Here is an 18,126-nt window from a genome sequence, read left to right on the forward strand (position 1 = left end):
ACTGAGCCCGACGTGGGGCTCAAACGCACAGACCATGAGATCATGACCTGAGCCGAAGTTGGACGCTTAACTGACTGTGCCACCCAGGCGTCCCATGAGTGATCCTGTTTTAAAACAGCAACTCCACTTTTGAGTATCCCTTTCCTCTTCCCAGATTTCTATGTACATCTTTGACAATATATATTTATTTTACATGGTTTTCTTACTCTGAAATTTTAATGGAATCTCCATATTGACAGGATTTTATTTTGCTTTTTTTTTTTTTTTTTTGCTATCTCTCCAATACCTAAAAAATGCCTTGCACAAAGTGGACATGTGATATATATTCATGTAATCAATTTGTGATTAATTTTGGCAATTTTATTTATTTTAATATATGGAATATTTGTTTCTTTTACCAAACTAAAATTTACCCCTCTCTTTTGCTCTTCATTTGATCAATTCAGTTGCAGCTATCAGATTTATTGTTACCCAATATATTAATTATATTACACAGAATAAAGTAAATGGATGCATGAGTGGCTTACATGAGTCATTGTAAGAATACATGAAACCTTGTTCTAATGAACAAAATTATAACTATTCCTAGTAAGATTTAGGCATAGCGCCTAGTTAGAAAAATAAAATCCCTGGCTTTTTCTCAATGTTTTCTTTAAAAAGCTAAAAAAAACTTTGTAAGAATCTTACACAGAATAGGTAGTTACTTGTTTCCCGTGAATTTTTGCCTGTTTGTGATTCCATCATCTCTAAAACATGTGTTTGTAACAAAATAAGAATGGTTACTTCTTCCCTGTGTTTCGTGCCCTTCAAATAAGTTAGCATGCAGCTTTAGGAAGGGTACATGTGGTTTATTGATGGACATAAACCAGCCGTATGATGGATCAGTGCTAGAAATTGATTGTTGCATGTTCCAAGTTGATCACTTTCATATTGCATTACATATGCCATTTAGCATGCCAAGAATTGGGAATTATTTTCTAAAATAAATTGGCTATACAAACAACCTAAGAAATCACTCAACTTAATGCAAACATCTATTAAGTGAGAAAATCCACACAAAACAAGCATAGAGTTTAAAAGATAAAGATGTTATTGAAATTCTAGTTGAATTACTTTCATTATTCTACATAGAGTTTATTCTAACATTAAAAGGGGATTTCAGAGGAAAATGTTCCAAAATCTCTTTTTCTTAAAAGTTAAACATATAAAAATTCTGTTTAACAACCTTAGAATACTTGTAAAAAATAGAGAACATCTCAGAGTTCATGATATTAAAGCAAAGCATAATTTTTCAAGTCATAGTAATTATGCTGGCTATCACCCCATTACTGATATAATGTGAAGCTAATAAGCCAAGTAATTAGTATGCTCTGGGTCAGAATTTTCACCTCAGTAACTGAAGGGTAAATGAAGACAAAGCACTGTAATATTAAATGTACAAGCAAAGGAGTAGTAACATGTTATAATGAAAATCTGAAAGATCACATAAGAAATAGTGTATTTTTGTGGGCTTATTGAAGAAACATATGAGAAATTGATTTAGTTTTTAAGCTTAGTAAATGTTAAGACATATTTGATTGTGTTGCTAGTGATTACTATTAAATACATAAACAATTTAAATGTTCACATGTGTTGAACATTGTATAAATCATGCATTAGATAACTCATGCTTCTTTTAATTGGCTATTGTAGTGTCACAATTGTAATGAAAGTAAATATTCCTTTTTACTGTCCCAAAAAAAGAAAAACAGATCAACTTGCATTGAAGAGCTGGTGCCCTCACAATGAAGAAGAGAAAAAAATCAAAGGTAAACAGATGTTGAGAGTTCTCCTATTCTAGTAATTGGGACTAACACAGCAGCTTTTCTTGAGGACAAAAGAAGCAAATTGCCCCCCAATTCTATGCTCAGAGAGACGCTACAAATGACAAAGAATCTCCACTCCAAGAGACCTTTTAAGACCCACAAGACTGGCACTAAATTCATTAGCCCGACTCTACCACCATGCCAAAGGGAAGGTTTTCTCTTTAGGGTAGTCCGACGTTCTGGAAAGAGGATATCCCCTACCCTCAAGAGTGGAGGAGTTTTTGCCATTTGTAAGGTCAAGTCTTACAGAATAAAAAAGATGTTTATTAGGAAGCACTACTGAAACCAACATGTATGGAAATAAGGGCAAGGAATTAAGAATGGGTAGGGAAAGAAGCTGAGTTGTGGTACAAGTTGGTTACAATGAAGGACCCAACTGATCCTACAGAAAGCTCTAGAGTTGGAAGTTCTCTTCAGAGTAGACCTAACATAAGTTGAAGGGCCATACCTTTATACCTGCACAATGTGAAGTTACTGAATGTAGGGGCACCTGGAAGAGGCATAACTTTGGGCAGAGCATTTAACCAGAAAATTCCTAAGAAGGCTGAACACTTTCCAGCAACAATCCCAGCAGTTGCAGAAATAAGCTCTTAATTCTTGAAGGTGATCTGAGTAGCCTAACACATCATCCATTTCACTAATTCTTTAAATCTTGGCAAGACGTGATTGAGAACTTCCACATACAGAAAGGGTGAAAATGCTACACTGACTCCAGCCGTTCCTCTTCTTTTTTTTAAATGTACATTCTTTATTCTTTTTTTTTTTTTTTGAGAGAGAGAGACAGAATATGAACAGGGGAAGGTCAGAGGGAGAGAGAGAATCCTATGCAGACTCCACACTCGGCAGAGAGCCACATCAGGCATCGGGCTCAATCCCATGACCAACCTTGAGAGATCATGGCGTGAGCCAAAATTAAGAGCCGGAGGCTTAACCAACTGTATCACTAAGGTGCTTTGACCCCAGCACTACTAAAGGCCTGACAGTGATAAAAATGATGGGTCTTAAAGTTCAAGAACTGACTGAAGAAAGTACATGAGACTAGGGACTTCCATCTTGTCCAAACAATGTTAGTATGGATGTGTGGGTTGTACAAAGCTGTTGTGTACAGGCTGAGAGCCATGGGTCAGATGAAAGGGATTGCCAGGTAACACAAGATAAAATCAATTTCCAGGGATTTGTATAGGAATGAGCCATTTTCTTTCACATCTAGCTCTAAGACATGGGTCAACCAAAGAGGGGATTAAAATCTTACTCAATTGAATGAGTAGATGTGACTTTTTTCTTATGCTTTTCTCCTATCTCATGACCAGAGGAGGAAGGCCAAGAAAAATGAGGGAAGGACTTGTGAAGAGAACATCATACTTAATTCCCACTACTCCAAACCCCTAGAGCCACAGACAAACCTATATTACCCTAAAAGAGAAGGGGTATGAACAATCCAGAGGTGTTGGGAGATTTTAGGTCTCTAGGGTAACCGTTGACTTTTGAGGGATTGAAACTAATAGATAAAAACCTCCATCTATCACTGTCCAGGGCAGAAAATTCTAAGACTTACAGTAAGATTCCTTATAATGACCTAAAAGAAATCAGCACCAGCTGTCCTCAGTGTGACCAACTGAATACAACTTCTTTGTATTATCCTTCTCTCCTTTCTTATTTCACTCTCCTCCCCCTCAATTCTGTATCCTGCTATAATATTTCTAAATTTTTGTCTCAGGCTGTACTTTGCAGAGAACCCAAGTTAATATGCACAAAGCACACTTTTCTTTGTTTTTATGTGAAACAGGAATCTTTTTATTCCTAGGTTTACAGAAACCAAACATTCTATTGACAATACAAATTATAGCAGTAACACATTTGATAGAAGATATTTTTGTCTTCAGTGCTTTCAGCACTTTTATTGAAGAAATTGAGATACTTCCTCTCAGGGGTCTTTGAATTGGAAGTATAATTTTCTTCTTCCCTAAATTTGATCAAGGATACTGGATTGCATATGTATTCCTCCCATATCAGAGATCTTTGTAAGCTTTATATTGTGGTTTTAGAAATTTGATGGGCTTAGAAATATTTCTACTTAAACTCTCTAGTACCAGAAAACTATAAAAATAATATATTGCAACCTTGGTTTGGACTTGTATTTAAATAATCACAGAAACTAGTCTAGGTTCTTTTTTTGAGAAACTACAGTTGTAGGACTATCAAAGTCACTCTGAAATATTCATGTTATAACTTATATATAATATCAGACCTTCCAATAACACACACTTTCCCTTGCACTTTATGGTTTCTGCAATTTTTTTTCTCTCAGTAAAATGAATCCACCTTGGACATTTATATAAATCATCCGTAGAGAAATGTTTGTACCTGTCACGCTGAACAAATGTTCTACACCCCTTTCATTGCCATGAATCTACCAACTGACTGCTTATTTATTCATTGTGTTTGCATGTTTGATTTATAAAGGAACAAAACTACATGATTGGATACATTAAGTATTACATCATTTTTTATAGTGAATAAATGAGAAGCATTGGTAGGTTTGAGGGAACTTTCCATTAAATTTAGATGCTGAGGATCTTAACTTGAAATTAAAAGAAATTTGACCTAGAATAAACATTATTTGAAAGAAGTCAATATAAACATTTGAAGCATATCTCCTGACAACTGAAAGTGAGGGATATGCCTTGGATAAAACAGCAACCAGACGTGACACAGGGAAGGGAAAGCAAGCATGTGTAACCATCATGCTTACTCAAAACTCCTCTGCAAATATGCATACTATAGTGTGTTTGTGTATGACAACATAATATGTTATCATTCATTTTAAGCCTATTTGTCATGATCCAAAAATGTCTTTTTGCTTTTTTATGAGAAAATTCCTTTATCAGAAATAATAATTACACTTGGAAAGTAGTTACTATATAATACAATACTTCTGTTTTCAAAGACTATCCTTAAAAGTAAAAGTAAATGTCTGGATATCCTGTTCTTTCTCTCCTCATTGCCCCAGTACTGACTTATCCTCTCTCTTTTCTACGCCATGCCCTTGATTGTATATCAAAGCTAATAAAGTAATGCTATTGTAAATTCTAGTCCCTCACTAATGCTTCTTTTGATAGAATTTAATGGGAGAAGTAGATGAAAGGCTTAAAACCTAATCCAGCTCAATCCAGCTGTACAAGGGAACAGTTCAGAAATGGCTACCCCTTAATCTCCACCTCAACTGCTTTGGTCATATGTGAAGAAAAGATCAATTTACCAAATGGTACTTCAAAATAGAGAACTTCCTACCCAAATCTTAAGGATAAGTTCCAGCTGCCAAGTCTATCAGAAGAATAAGCAAAATCAAAGGAGACACACGTACAAAACCTAAACAGTTGGCTCCAAAGAGTTTTGATCTAAGAAAATGTGAGCCAAAAATGAAGACATTTCCCAAAGAAAAAGCATCTTCAGTATGAAGCACAGAAAAGTGAGTAGATGAAGTATAGATTATTAGCATTTCTGGAACTTACCAAATGGCTGTTCTAGACATGTTTATACAGTCTGTGGGAGGAGATGTGTAATAAGCCATCAATGGAGAGCCAATAAATGGGCAAATAACAAACAGTCAGAAATAAAGCTCTAATTGTCTCTAACCTCAAAGCTATAGTTGCCTCTTTCCCTCTCTTTTGCTCATTTATTGTTCCAACACTTATATTGAATATCTGCTCCATGCCAGACACTTATTATTTTATTTATTAAATTCTTAGAATGAATCTCTAAAATAAAAATATTATTTCATTTTTAGGAAGGAAGAAATTGAGTTTTGAAGACATTATGAATATTGTGCAGTTAATATTAGAGGGTGTCAAAATCAGAATTCAATTCCTATCTTCTTCCGATAGAATTCCAGTGTGTTACTTCACCAGACCTAGCAAACTATATGCCAATCAACAAGAAATCTTTCAAACTGTATGAAATGCCTATCCAAAACCACCAACAGTTTAGTTTGCATCACCTTGCAACCAGATTATTCCCTGATAACTTTTAACTTTGTTCTTCTGATTTTTCCCACTCCAATTCAATATCCACATTGCTGCCAAAATTATGGTTATAAAATGCACATTTGTTCCTTCTCTCCCTTATACCACACCTCTAAATAATGACTTCTTAGATCATGACATCATGACTTCTACTTTTCAAGTAGGCTGCAAAGTAACAGGAGGCATGCTTTATAATCACATGTCACGGTTACCTTTCCTCCAGACTTAGAGAATCAATTGAAGAATTCTGAACCCCACATTAACTTTCATGTTGCTGTGCGATTATTTAGTCCAGGACAAACAACTCAGCATATATTTGTGTGCAAGCTGTACTCTAATGAAAATATGTGCCTGTAGTCCTGGACTGATGCAAAGGGTGAGGAAGTATCTACCAGAGGAAAGTGAGAGGACAGCAGTGCCATGAAATCAGTGGATTTGCCAGCCCATGTCTTAGATCTCTATTTGCCTGCAAAATCTTTGTCCACACACTAAATCAAGCATTACCTCCTCCTGGAAATCATCGTCAACTTTGTGTAAAGCAATCTTAAACACAATCTTCTTTGGTATCACAGGACAGTTTTTATAGCTATTGGATTATAGTCAAAATGTATGTGCTTATCACCTCAAACCTCAGAAGTTCTTAAGGGTAAAGGACCATGCTTTTCTCAATTTGCGTTTCAATGCATAGTACAGTGTCTGACTTTTTTGTAGGTAGTCACCAAATGTGTAATTGACTAGATTCTAGTGATTAAAGAGATATCCTTGGCTGATACTCTTAAAGTTTTCTATCTTATATTCTTTTTCTTGAGATGAATTAAATATATATTTAATAGGAGAAAATGACAACCTCCAAGTAAAACAAATATTTATAACTTGAGTTTAATATGTCTTTAAAATGCTAGGGTTTTGTAACAGTAATGATGCATATAGGTATAAAAAAAACCCTCAGTCAACAAAATATAAAGAATAAGATAAAACCTAAGAACCAAAAAACAACTGACTAGTATATTCATAATTTAACAATGTAGCCACATAAAATCATTATTAATTTATGTTATTGGTGAAGAAAAGCTCCACGCTTGCATTGGTATACATTATAGGTAATGGATAATATTATAAATTATGTTGTAAAGTTTTAATTTCACATGTAAACAAATTAATTTATAAAAACATCATTAATTTTGATCTGTGGTCTATAAAAATTGGAAAGTTTGGTTCGATTTTCTTCTATGGATTGACTTCCAAAAGAGTTTGGCTTTCCCCACAGCTTAACAAAAGGTATCTCTAGAGTTCACATCCTATGCTGAGCTACTCTATGTTTGTTCACTGATAGAGTGATACCCTTTCATCCTTTCTTGTGAGAAATATCCATTATGGATGATTTCTACTTGTTCATGCATTCTCAAAGCATTCCACAAGTCCATCAATTTACTGTAAGTAGAGAATGAAGGAAGGAAAATGAAATTATTTAGGCAGCATTTCTGTTCTGTATTCATAGACTTATAAGCTTTTGTGTGATGAAGAAATCACCGTAAATGTTTTTCAACTGATCAGGAAACACAGTCCCGACCTAAGGACAGATATGTAAATGTGACTGTTTGAAAAATGTCAAATCTTCTATTTCCCAAATGAATATTTTTAATGGAAAAATTCTGCTGACTAGCATGTGTGTAACAGCTTTTTGGTAAACCACTTTGTCTATGATATGCCATGGCATAATGTAATATGTACATCCAGGGTACGTATGGTACACATGTGACAGGTATGACATGGCATGTCACAGAAAAACTTGTTTCTCAAAAAGCTGAGGGAAAAATTTGTTTCTCAAAAAGCTGAGGGGAAAAGGTGATAAATATTTTTTTTTAATTCTTAAGGCATGGAAGTTGCTTACTGAAATTATATTGTCATTAAAACAAATGGGTTTGTGATGAATATTTGTAAAATACAGCAAAATCATATCTTCGTGATGATATGCAATTTCAAATTATTGCTCCTTCTGACTTCCTATTTTTCAGTTAAATAGTTACCAATGTCTCTGTGGTTTTGAAACTCTAAAGCTAAATCATACGGCCAATCTAAAAACATGGTAAATAAAATGGCCATGGAGAAGTAATATAGTGATTTCTTTCAATACCAATTATGTTTCAAAAAAAGGATAACAGAGAAATAATTAGGCACAGACATCAAGTATGTATTTTTTTTTCTTTGTACCTTTTCTGGAAAACAAATCACTTTAAGAGATAAATTTTATATGTAAGTAATTTGCAGAAAAAAAATAGTAGAAAGCCATAAAATATTTAAATACTCAACTCTACTTTTAATTAACAAATTTCAAAATCCAAACGATGAAGTTCTATTTTTTACTGACCATATAGCTGCAAATTTAAAAGCTTGATAATGCTCAGTGCTTATGAGAATTTGGAGACAGGCATCCCCATAATGCTGGAGAACCTGATGAAACGTTTTATAGGATAATTTGGCAATTTCACTGCTAGTAATTTACTTAATGTATATAGTTCCATTTGTATTCATAAACATATACACAATGTTGTTTATTTCTTTGTTTTCAATAGTAACAAAAATGCCAAAATAATGGGTGGAAGAAAAATAATTTGTTGTAGCACTGCTTACAATGAAAAACAACATTGCTTTAAAAAATAGAGCCATATGAATAAATGCTGATGTGGAAAAATCTCCAAGATTTATTTGCAATGAAAAACAAACATGAGAGACAAATAAGCTTAGTATAATTGCACATGTGTTGTGTGTGAGAAAGAGACAGAGAGAGAGAGAATGCACGTGCAATAAGCTGCAAAAGGGCTCTTTTTAAACTATGAAAGTACACGCTTAAAAAGAATCTCAAAAGTTTTCATTCCCAGAAGAATGAAACATGACAGGGTAGCTGAGGGAATAACAGAACAAGGAAATTATCTCATTTCAGTCATTGAGACATAGTAACATTAGAGAATAGGATAAATTTAACAACCAGCAAGAAAATTTTTAAGAGAAATAAGCTAGGAAAAAGACACAAACATATAGTTTTGAAATCACTTACCAAAATATTGTGAAGAATGTTCAAAATTAGAAATAATATAAAAAATTAGACTTTCAACAAGAGAAGCCATAAAAAAATAAACTCATCTCCTGCCACAAAAGCTAGATGAAAAAAATTGAGTACAAAACAAAATAGGGGTGTCTGGGTGGCTCAGTCGATCAGGTGTTTGACTTTTGGTTTTGACACAGGTAATCTCACTGTTTGTGAGATCAATCCCCTCATGGGGCTCTGGGCTGAACATGGAGCCTGCTTGGGATTCTATCTCCCGTTTTCTCTACCCCTCGCCCATTCGTGCTTGCTCTCTCAAAATAAATAAATATTTTAAAAAGAGAGTTAAAAATGAAATAAAAACAACAAAATCGAGATTTGACATTTGAGAAAAGATTTACTAATATGACAGTCTTCTTGCAAGGCCTGTGTGTGTGTGTGTGTGTGTGTGTGTGTGTGTGTGAGTGTGTGTGTGTGTAAGAAAGGGAGTGAGAGAGAGAGTGCATATACACTAGAAATATTAGAAATACACACAAAAAGTCACAGAAGGAAATTAATACCCAAAGCTACGGGAATATAAAAAATAATGAAGTACCCTTGGTGACGACTTCATTGTTAGGTCAGCAGTGCCAGTCTCGTATTGGCACTCATATTGGCACTCGTATTGAATTCTTTTTGTTACAGATAGTTCTATAGTCCACATGTCAAGAGTGCCCTGACAGTGATGTAGTCATCTTGTTACTTGTCAAAATGCCTCAATGGTGTCTTACTCATAGGTAAATTTTCACTAAGTACTGGGTAATAAATAAATTAATGTATTAATGGCAGTATGCTGACTTTAATGAAACAAACAAATGTATCCATCCTGTAGGCATAAGAATACTAGGACAAACTTTGATGTAAATATTTGGCCCAGAAAGACTGATTTTTAATTCATTAATACAAAGTGAAAGAGTCTTGTGAATAAAACTTAAACAGATTGCAATTGCTGTTGTAGGACAGTATTGAGTGCTACTTATCTTATATGAACATCAAAATAATTTGAGACAAGCCCTTAGAGGTTATTTGCTTCTTCAAGTCATGTTTTTCAAAATTGGTTATGATATCAAATATCCACAATACTGATGAAATATGTAGTGCTTCTCATACAGCACAAAATATCAAGAGATTGATTATACAAAACATTACATTTCTTTGAAGAGTTTCATTCACACCTGATTATGAGAAAAGAAGGATTTTCCACAGATCCTTTGAGAAATGTTTGAAAGAAAAGCATTTCAGTCACCATACCATTCTTTTCTATATCCCTAGCCCCACCCTAAAATAAAACTGGGGCATATATATCCTATAATAACTTCATGAAAAATCATTATCTAAAACTCTCATGTTTGTGAAATGAATGTGCAGCTGTTGAGCCTGTCTGCTGGAGAAACACTGTAAAAATGCATCTCTAGACAAGAAACAACATGATATGAATGGATGAGATGGAAATGTGAGAGAGAGAAACAACACATCTCTGTCTACCAATAGATTGCATGGGGAAAAAATTGAGAAGGAAAAAAATGGAATTATTTGTACAATTGAGATAGTTACTATTTTCAATAATGTGAATCACATATTAGTCAAGTATCAGGGAATAAGTTCATTTTTACTAGGCTATAATAAAGCAGTATATAACTTAAAATATAAAATGTGAAGTATATTAATATGTGATATAATAAATGATAGTGTTTGTTAGGCACAATTATATTTCCTTCTTTATTCACTTAGCATAACACATTCCAGAGTATTTTTATATTAAAGAAAGAAATACAATATAGAGTCTCTCAATATATATACTTTCTAGTGATTATATTTAGGTCATCCAAATCTAGTCATTGACTCTGGAAAAACCTATTTTTCACATGAAGGCCAAATTGAGAATTAGCCACTCAATTTTTAAAAAATGCTAAGGCTCATCCCTGTTTTTATATTTCCTTTTGTGTAAGGCTTTCTATTTTCTCAAGTATAGGGGTATCTATTTCCTTAAATGCAGGGATTTTTTATGGCACCAAAGCAAAATAAAGACTTTCAGTCATTTTCCCACGATAACACAAATGCTACGACATAAAAGAAACATGAGCACTAACTCAGCGTGTAGTTACTTGTGAAAATGTTTGAAATTCAAATATACAACAAAGAATTAAAAATATTGCACATGACTTATGTCATCACAAAGGTTAATATCCTCTTCTCTGTTTAATATATAGTTATAAACAGTTATACCTGTATTTTTTACCTTGCAACATGTATGATACATGTTTAAATATTTTATACATATATACACACACATATATGTTCTTACACTTGTACACATACATATAGAGGGAGAAAGATAGAGGGAAAGAGAGAAGGAAGGAAGGAAGGAAGGAAGGAAGGAAGGAAAAAAAGAGAAAGTTCTTGGATTATATTAAATTCAAAACATAGACCAGAATGAAAGATAAGACTCTAATAACACTGAAACGACACAGAGAATTGGATCTGTTATAAATGATTTATGCTCTAGGATCATGAGGTTAAAAAGGCAAAAGCTTTAATGCTCACTCATGCAAGAATGTCAAGTCACTGGTCTAGATAAAGAATTTGACAGTAATAAGATTTTAAAAGTGGATATTTTCTGGTAGCATTGTCTGCCATAATAAATAGAGGTCATAAAGCTTTGGTCTAAACATATTCAGGGGGGGATTAATACTGCAAGCCGATCATTCATCTGAACTTTGAGAATGTACTTATAGGCCAATTTAATAAATGGATAATGACATAAAGACTATTTGTGAGTCTCAGGGAAACATATGTCTCTTCTGAGATTTTTATTTTTTTATTTCACTATAATTCTTCTAATGGATAATTTTTTACTGCAAATTTGAACAAAGCTATGCCGCTTTTAGAGTAAAAAATATATAAATCACTTATATTAACCACAATAACAGAATGTCACCACCACCATTAATTCCTGTATGCCCTAAAAGGTGCTGAGAAAAGTGAACTATATAATGGAAATGGATTTATTTTAAAGAAAGATAAGTTTGAATCTGAGTGAATCACTCATTTAGAAAACTGATTCATCTTCTAGGAGTTCACCTTTACAGAGATTGGCTGTCTATTATATTTGACAAATAATCCTATTCATTTAGGCAACATATCAACTTAAAATACAAGTTTGTTCCAGGGGATGTGGGTTAATGATTAATCAAAATTATTTGGTCTACCTGGAACATATCATGGAAATATATGGCTCTCATTTAGCATAGAAACAAAATTAAAGTTTCACTTTGAGTTCTAATACTAATGTTCAACAGAAATACGGAGACAGCATATAAGTAATAAATCAACCATTTACTTATAACTATGACTTGTTCTCAACTTAGTTTAATTCACAGAATTAAGATGACTTTAATACCTTCATTGCATATAAAGATATAATTATCCAATTACATTATCATTTGACTTTTTAAAAATACATGGTGCAGAAATTTGTAAATGCTGAAATAGCATGTGCTTGACAGTGGCTCACAGATGAGCCTATTATTTTATTTCCATTAAATACTCACAGGCAGGAGAAATACAGTTCTTAGAATTCATAAATGTATATGTATATGTTTTTGGGTATGTATAAAATTATAAGAAATTTGAATTTGCATGATGCAAGAAAAAAATAGTATCACCACAAACAAGAACCAAAAATAATTTATACTAAGCTTTTAACATATACCATATTTCCAAGAATTCCCTATGTATACTTTTCCTTTTTAAAAAACATCATAAATCACCATGTTACCATTTTGATGGCTTCAAAATGTTGTCATTTTATTGTGCTACTATTTAATTAAATACTCTACTACTCTTTTCCCCACTGAATGGTTTTAATAGTCCAAGATGAGTACATAATATACTTTTTGAAACAGGAACATTTTAAATAATATTGAACTTCTGAAAAAAACTATTTTTTCAAAGTTTCAGATGAAAAATAAATATTCTACGCTGTAGGACAAATCTATCTATAGGACTTTGTATACTAAAATACACTGCACTTTTACTACCAGCAGTGACTATTATCCACAGCAGCTATTTTATTCACTTCATGTTTATGAACTCTTTAAGTACACACAAGAGACATAAGAAGTGATTACAATTATTTACCCAGTTTTGTAGATGAGAAAATTGAGGCAAAGTTGTTGCTAACCACTAAGGATAAGCTCAGTCAGCAATTGAGACAGGATTTCAACCTATTCCAACTCTCTGGAGGCCAAGCTCTTAATCACTACCTAGTAATGTCACCAAAATCACATGATATGAAGACATCTTACTTTTAGAATTTCCTTGGATGTTATTAAAACTGATACTGGTAAATGTACTGCTCCCTAAGAGAGCTTTGAAAATATTGCCACCCCTTTTCTTTCAACCCCAGCATCATTTGAATTTTGTACCTCTTTGCAGATTATATCCCTCTCTCTTTCTTTCAAATTATTTTAATACTCTGTCTTTGCTACTGATATTCTCAATTTTATTAATATAACTCTAGATGTGAAATAGACATTTTAAATGCATGTAAATATCCTGTTCCTTACTAGTTTTGGCATCCATTGATTATTCTTACCTGAATTAATCATTACAAGGATGACAGGAAAGTGGTGATTTTCTATTCTTATAATTCTTTTATATTAATGATCGGGTATCCTATTTCAAGAAAGAGCTTTTAGTTTACAAGTATACATGGATTATCAATATTATCAATGAGGCTTTATGGATTCTTTATTTCATCATGTAGAAGCTGTTGCTATCATTTAATATCATAAATTTGGCTGGTGGAGATCATCTTTGGCTTTTTTGGTTGGTCTCTCCCTTATCATTTTGTTTTTGCTTTGTTATAGCAGTTACTATATGGAAACTAAATTTTTAAGCTGTGCCCCTTCCCCAGAACCAATTACTTCCCCCAAGGTGTTTTAGATTGCCTTGTGTTTAAATGGAAAATTGTATTTAGAAATCAATATATGGGTGCTAGACTTCCTTATTGGTACTGACATGTTATTGCTCATAGGCATTTCAGCAAACAGAAATACTGAACAAGTTAGAGATAAATTACAGGATATTCTGAGATTTGCTTCAAAATAATGCAATTGAGAAGAGTGAGTTGGCAGAATTAAACACAAAACAAACTTGGTCATAATCATTGAAGTTAGTTGATGGATACAAGGTTCATTGTACTATTTTGTTTACTTTTGCCTATGTCTGAAAAATTCCTTAATAAAACAATTTCTAATCAACTATGGCAGCAACAAAATGCAGACAAACTCCAAAAACGAAAATCAAGTTTTCTCGTAATAATGGTCTTTAATCTGAAAACCTATTCAAATGGATATGCAAGTATTTGGCATTTAGTGATAATACCTAAAGCAAGCAAGATTCCATTGTAATTATAAGCAATTTAATTTCTTGCAATTCATTTCTTTTCATATTTCAAAATATTATTTCTTATTCCCCAAACTCCTCTTAGTGAGTCAACACTAATTATAGTAAATTGTGTTTAATGCTTTGGATTTTTCTTTTGTTCATAGCTTAAATCTATCTCAAGTTCTGGATCTTACATGAAACTTTCCTCAATTGATCACAAAGAGCCCTATTCTTTTCCATATATGTTTGGGACCCACCCCCCACCACCAAGCAATTACTTTTCTGCAGCATTACATGCTTTTTCACTTCTGTGATACCCAAGACACAAACAATCATGGTGCCCTTGAGAATCAAGCTCTCTACTCCACCTCAATGTCTCCTTGTCTTATGGACTATAATGGCTCACATCCACCACACTTGTCCTATAGTGAAAAAAAAGACACTATTCCCTCAAATCTGTATATATTTTTATTAGTACTAAAGCACTCTAATTAATCCAGCCTTTATTGAATGTCCAAAACTGTTGTTGGATGTCAAGGAACTATGCCTGGCCACCCCCTGCAGAACCAAAAGATTCTCCTTTGAGTTGCTTGGAGTCAGAAGAAAACAATCGCATGTTTCAGAAAAATAGGGTAGAAAAAAGTACTAGGAATATCAAAAAATCAATATCTTCTCTCTTTTCAAGCCTCAATATATTGTGGATCAATTTATATATCTAATTGACTTTCTAAAACCTCTCTCTTGTAAAAAAAATTATGAATGCATTATGTTTTACTTAATTCTATTCCCCATTAATGGATAGTTAGATAGTTTGTTCCCAAATTCTATAACCACTTTATAGTTAAAAAAATCACTAGGAATTGAAAATTGTGAATTATAAATCTTAGAATATTTCAATTAATTTAAGAATTCAGTCATTTTCATCAACATATTAAATGATGATTACTGGGAAATGATCACAATTAATTTTTTTTGTTTATTTTATTTTTGAGAGAGAGAGAGAGAGGCAGAAAGAGAGGGACACACAGGATTTGAAGCAGCCTCCAGACTCTGAGCTGTCAGCACAGAGCCTGACATGGGGCTTGAACCCACAGACCGCAAGTCCATGACCTGAGCTGAAGTCAGGGGTCAACCCACTCAGCCACCCAGGCTCCACGATCACAATTAGATAATAGATTTGTGGCAATAGCTGTGGCAATAGATAATAGATTTGTTAACATAGCTTTTCTCAATGTAGTCATATAAAGAGAAAATTAACATTTGTTGGACTAAAAGTCAATTTGTTGAATACTTTTTCTAATAAAATAGTACAATATCAAATCTATACAAGAAAATACTACTGAGCTGTGGTTGAGATACATGTGCAAAGTAGTAGCAGAAACTCCCTGGCAGTCAGCCGGAGTATGCCCAAACACATCTCTATTTCCTGACATATACCACACAAACATTATATCGTTGCCTAATTGAGAAAAATGTAAAAAGCACTGAGTGTGAATAAGAATATCATGCAATTTAATGAGCATGGAAAATAAGTACAGCTACAACAACAGAAAATGTTTGAGGTCTTTTAGGCTTTATAGGATTTGGTAATTTCTATCATAATTCTGAGGCCTGTATTTTTAAACTATGTTCCTTTAAATATATGTTTTTCTCATTGGGTTGTTGGAAGGCAAATCTCCTCTGAATCCGTTTTTTTTTTAATTTTTCCCTGAAATTAAATTAAACACAAATAGTATGTTGTATAATCACACAAAAGAAAACACCATAACTCACAGGGTCAAAGAAATTAATATCAAAATGAAATTAATGTTTGTCTACATCAACTCAGTTCTGGTTTGAAAAATATTTCTTTTGTCTGTCTCTGTCTCTCTCTCTCTCTCTCTCTCTCTCTCTTTTTAAGATGTTTGTGTATGTGTTAGTTTAAGTACTGAAAATGTACAACCTAAGAGAAGTATCTCCTTATTTTATTATAATTTTTTCTTTGGCGATATTTTTTGTGGCTCTCCATCACTTTATACCATGGTCCATAAAGAAACAGACTGCCTGTGAAACAACATCTTGATAAAAAAGAAATCACCCAATCATTGCATATCCCTAAGCATCTGGTTTGGGAAAATAGAACAGGGAGTCTAAGCAACTTGACACATCTGTATGAAAAACAGTGGAGCTAGTTCCATTTGTTTGTTTCCTCTTTACAGTTAAGAAAATGAAAGCTGATGCATTTGAAGCTTACAATAAAGATAGCAAATATTCCAAAGGCTTTCATATGTAAAATATTTTAATTGCTGAAGGACTTGGAATAAATCTTGGCTCACTCGCATTAACATTTCTCTTCTTGGGACTTCTGCTTCATTTTCCACAAAGTTTGTATTATTAGTACTTTGTCAAATTTCTTATTTCTTTCTTTTGATCCTCTGAACAGTAGACCAAAAAAAAAAAAAAAAAGAGCTTACACCGAAATTGAATTTCATAATTAGTGTTCAAGCAATAGCAACTTTCTTAGAAATTTTACATAATAACTGATAAATCAGCAAGCCAAGTCTATTCCATTTTGAAGTATCAAGCTTTTGAAGTTTTTAGGAAATTGTGGAGGTGATATAAAACCTGAAGAGATGTAAGATTTAATTGATGCAGTATTTCTCCTAGGGAAAAAAAAGAACAATTATCATTGTGAAGGCATCAATTGTTATGAAATCGAAGACTGGCGATTTCTAGTGTTTGTGTTCTCCTTCTATTCAAGGGTTGAACTAAAATAACTTTTCCAGTCTCATTTACAACTAGATGAGGCCCCAAGACCTACTTCTGACCAATATAGGGTAAGTTGAAATCCAAAGCCTGGATCATTAAAAAAAATTACATGTTGATTCTGTCTCCATCTTTCCCCATCTCTCAGCCGAGGCAAAGGTACCAGCAGATTCTGGCGTTCCAAGGAATGAGAAATCCCCAAGCTGGAAAGCACCACAGACCCCAGGATTTCTTGTGTATTATGGAGCAAGAAATAAAGACATATATTAAACTTCACTCGATCTTGGGGTTTGATACAGTATCCTATTCTGACTTCATCTTCAGGATTGTCTTGTCTATTTTTGGCCCTTTAAATTTCTGTTTCTAATTTTTGGAATCAGCTAGTGAATTGCCAGGCACTGACTCACATACATGCATCTACACACACACACACACACAGCAAACCCCTGCCAGGATTGGAATTGCAATTGTATTGAATCTATTTCTAGGTTAATTTGAGGATAATTTACAACTCCAAGACATTAATGTTTCCAACCCAAGGCCATAACATATCCTTTTATTAAGTTCTACTTATGTTTTTACAATATTGCAATTATGGTTTTCTATGCAGATGTCTTATACATTCTTTCATTAGATATATTTCTAGGTATTTGTAATTTTGATATTTCTAGATAATATTTGTTGATATTTTAAATTCTTATTGTTCATTGGTAATGTATAAAAAAATATTGCTTTATTTTTCATTTTGCTTAAGTCTAACATACAAAGTGCACTATTAAATGTACAGCTTGTTGAAATACTGAATATGTATACAGTAAGGTAATCAATACAGACATCAAGATAAAGAACTATTCTGGAAGCCAATAAACTCCCTTAGTACCTTACCGTAAACAACTATTCTGTGACCCCTATTCTAATGCCTACCGCCTTTTATGTATATATATTCTAAATTTATAGAAACAGAATCATACAGTATGCACTCTTTTGGTTTCTGGCTTCTTATGCTCAATATAAAGTTTTG

This window comes from Prionailurus bengalensis, chromosome C1 (assembly GCF_016509475.1).
Source record: "Prionailurus bengalensis isolate Pbe53 chromosome C1, Fcat_Pben_1.1_paternal_pri, whole genome shotgun sequence".
NCBI classification, from domain to species: domain Eukaryota; kingdom Metazoa; phylum Chordata; class Mammalia; order Carnivora; family Felidae; genus Prionailurus; species Prionailurus bengalensis.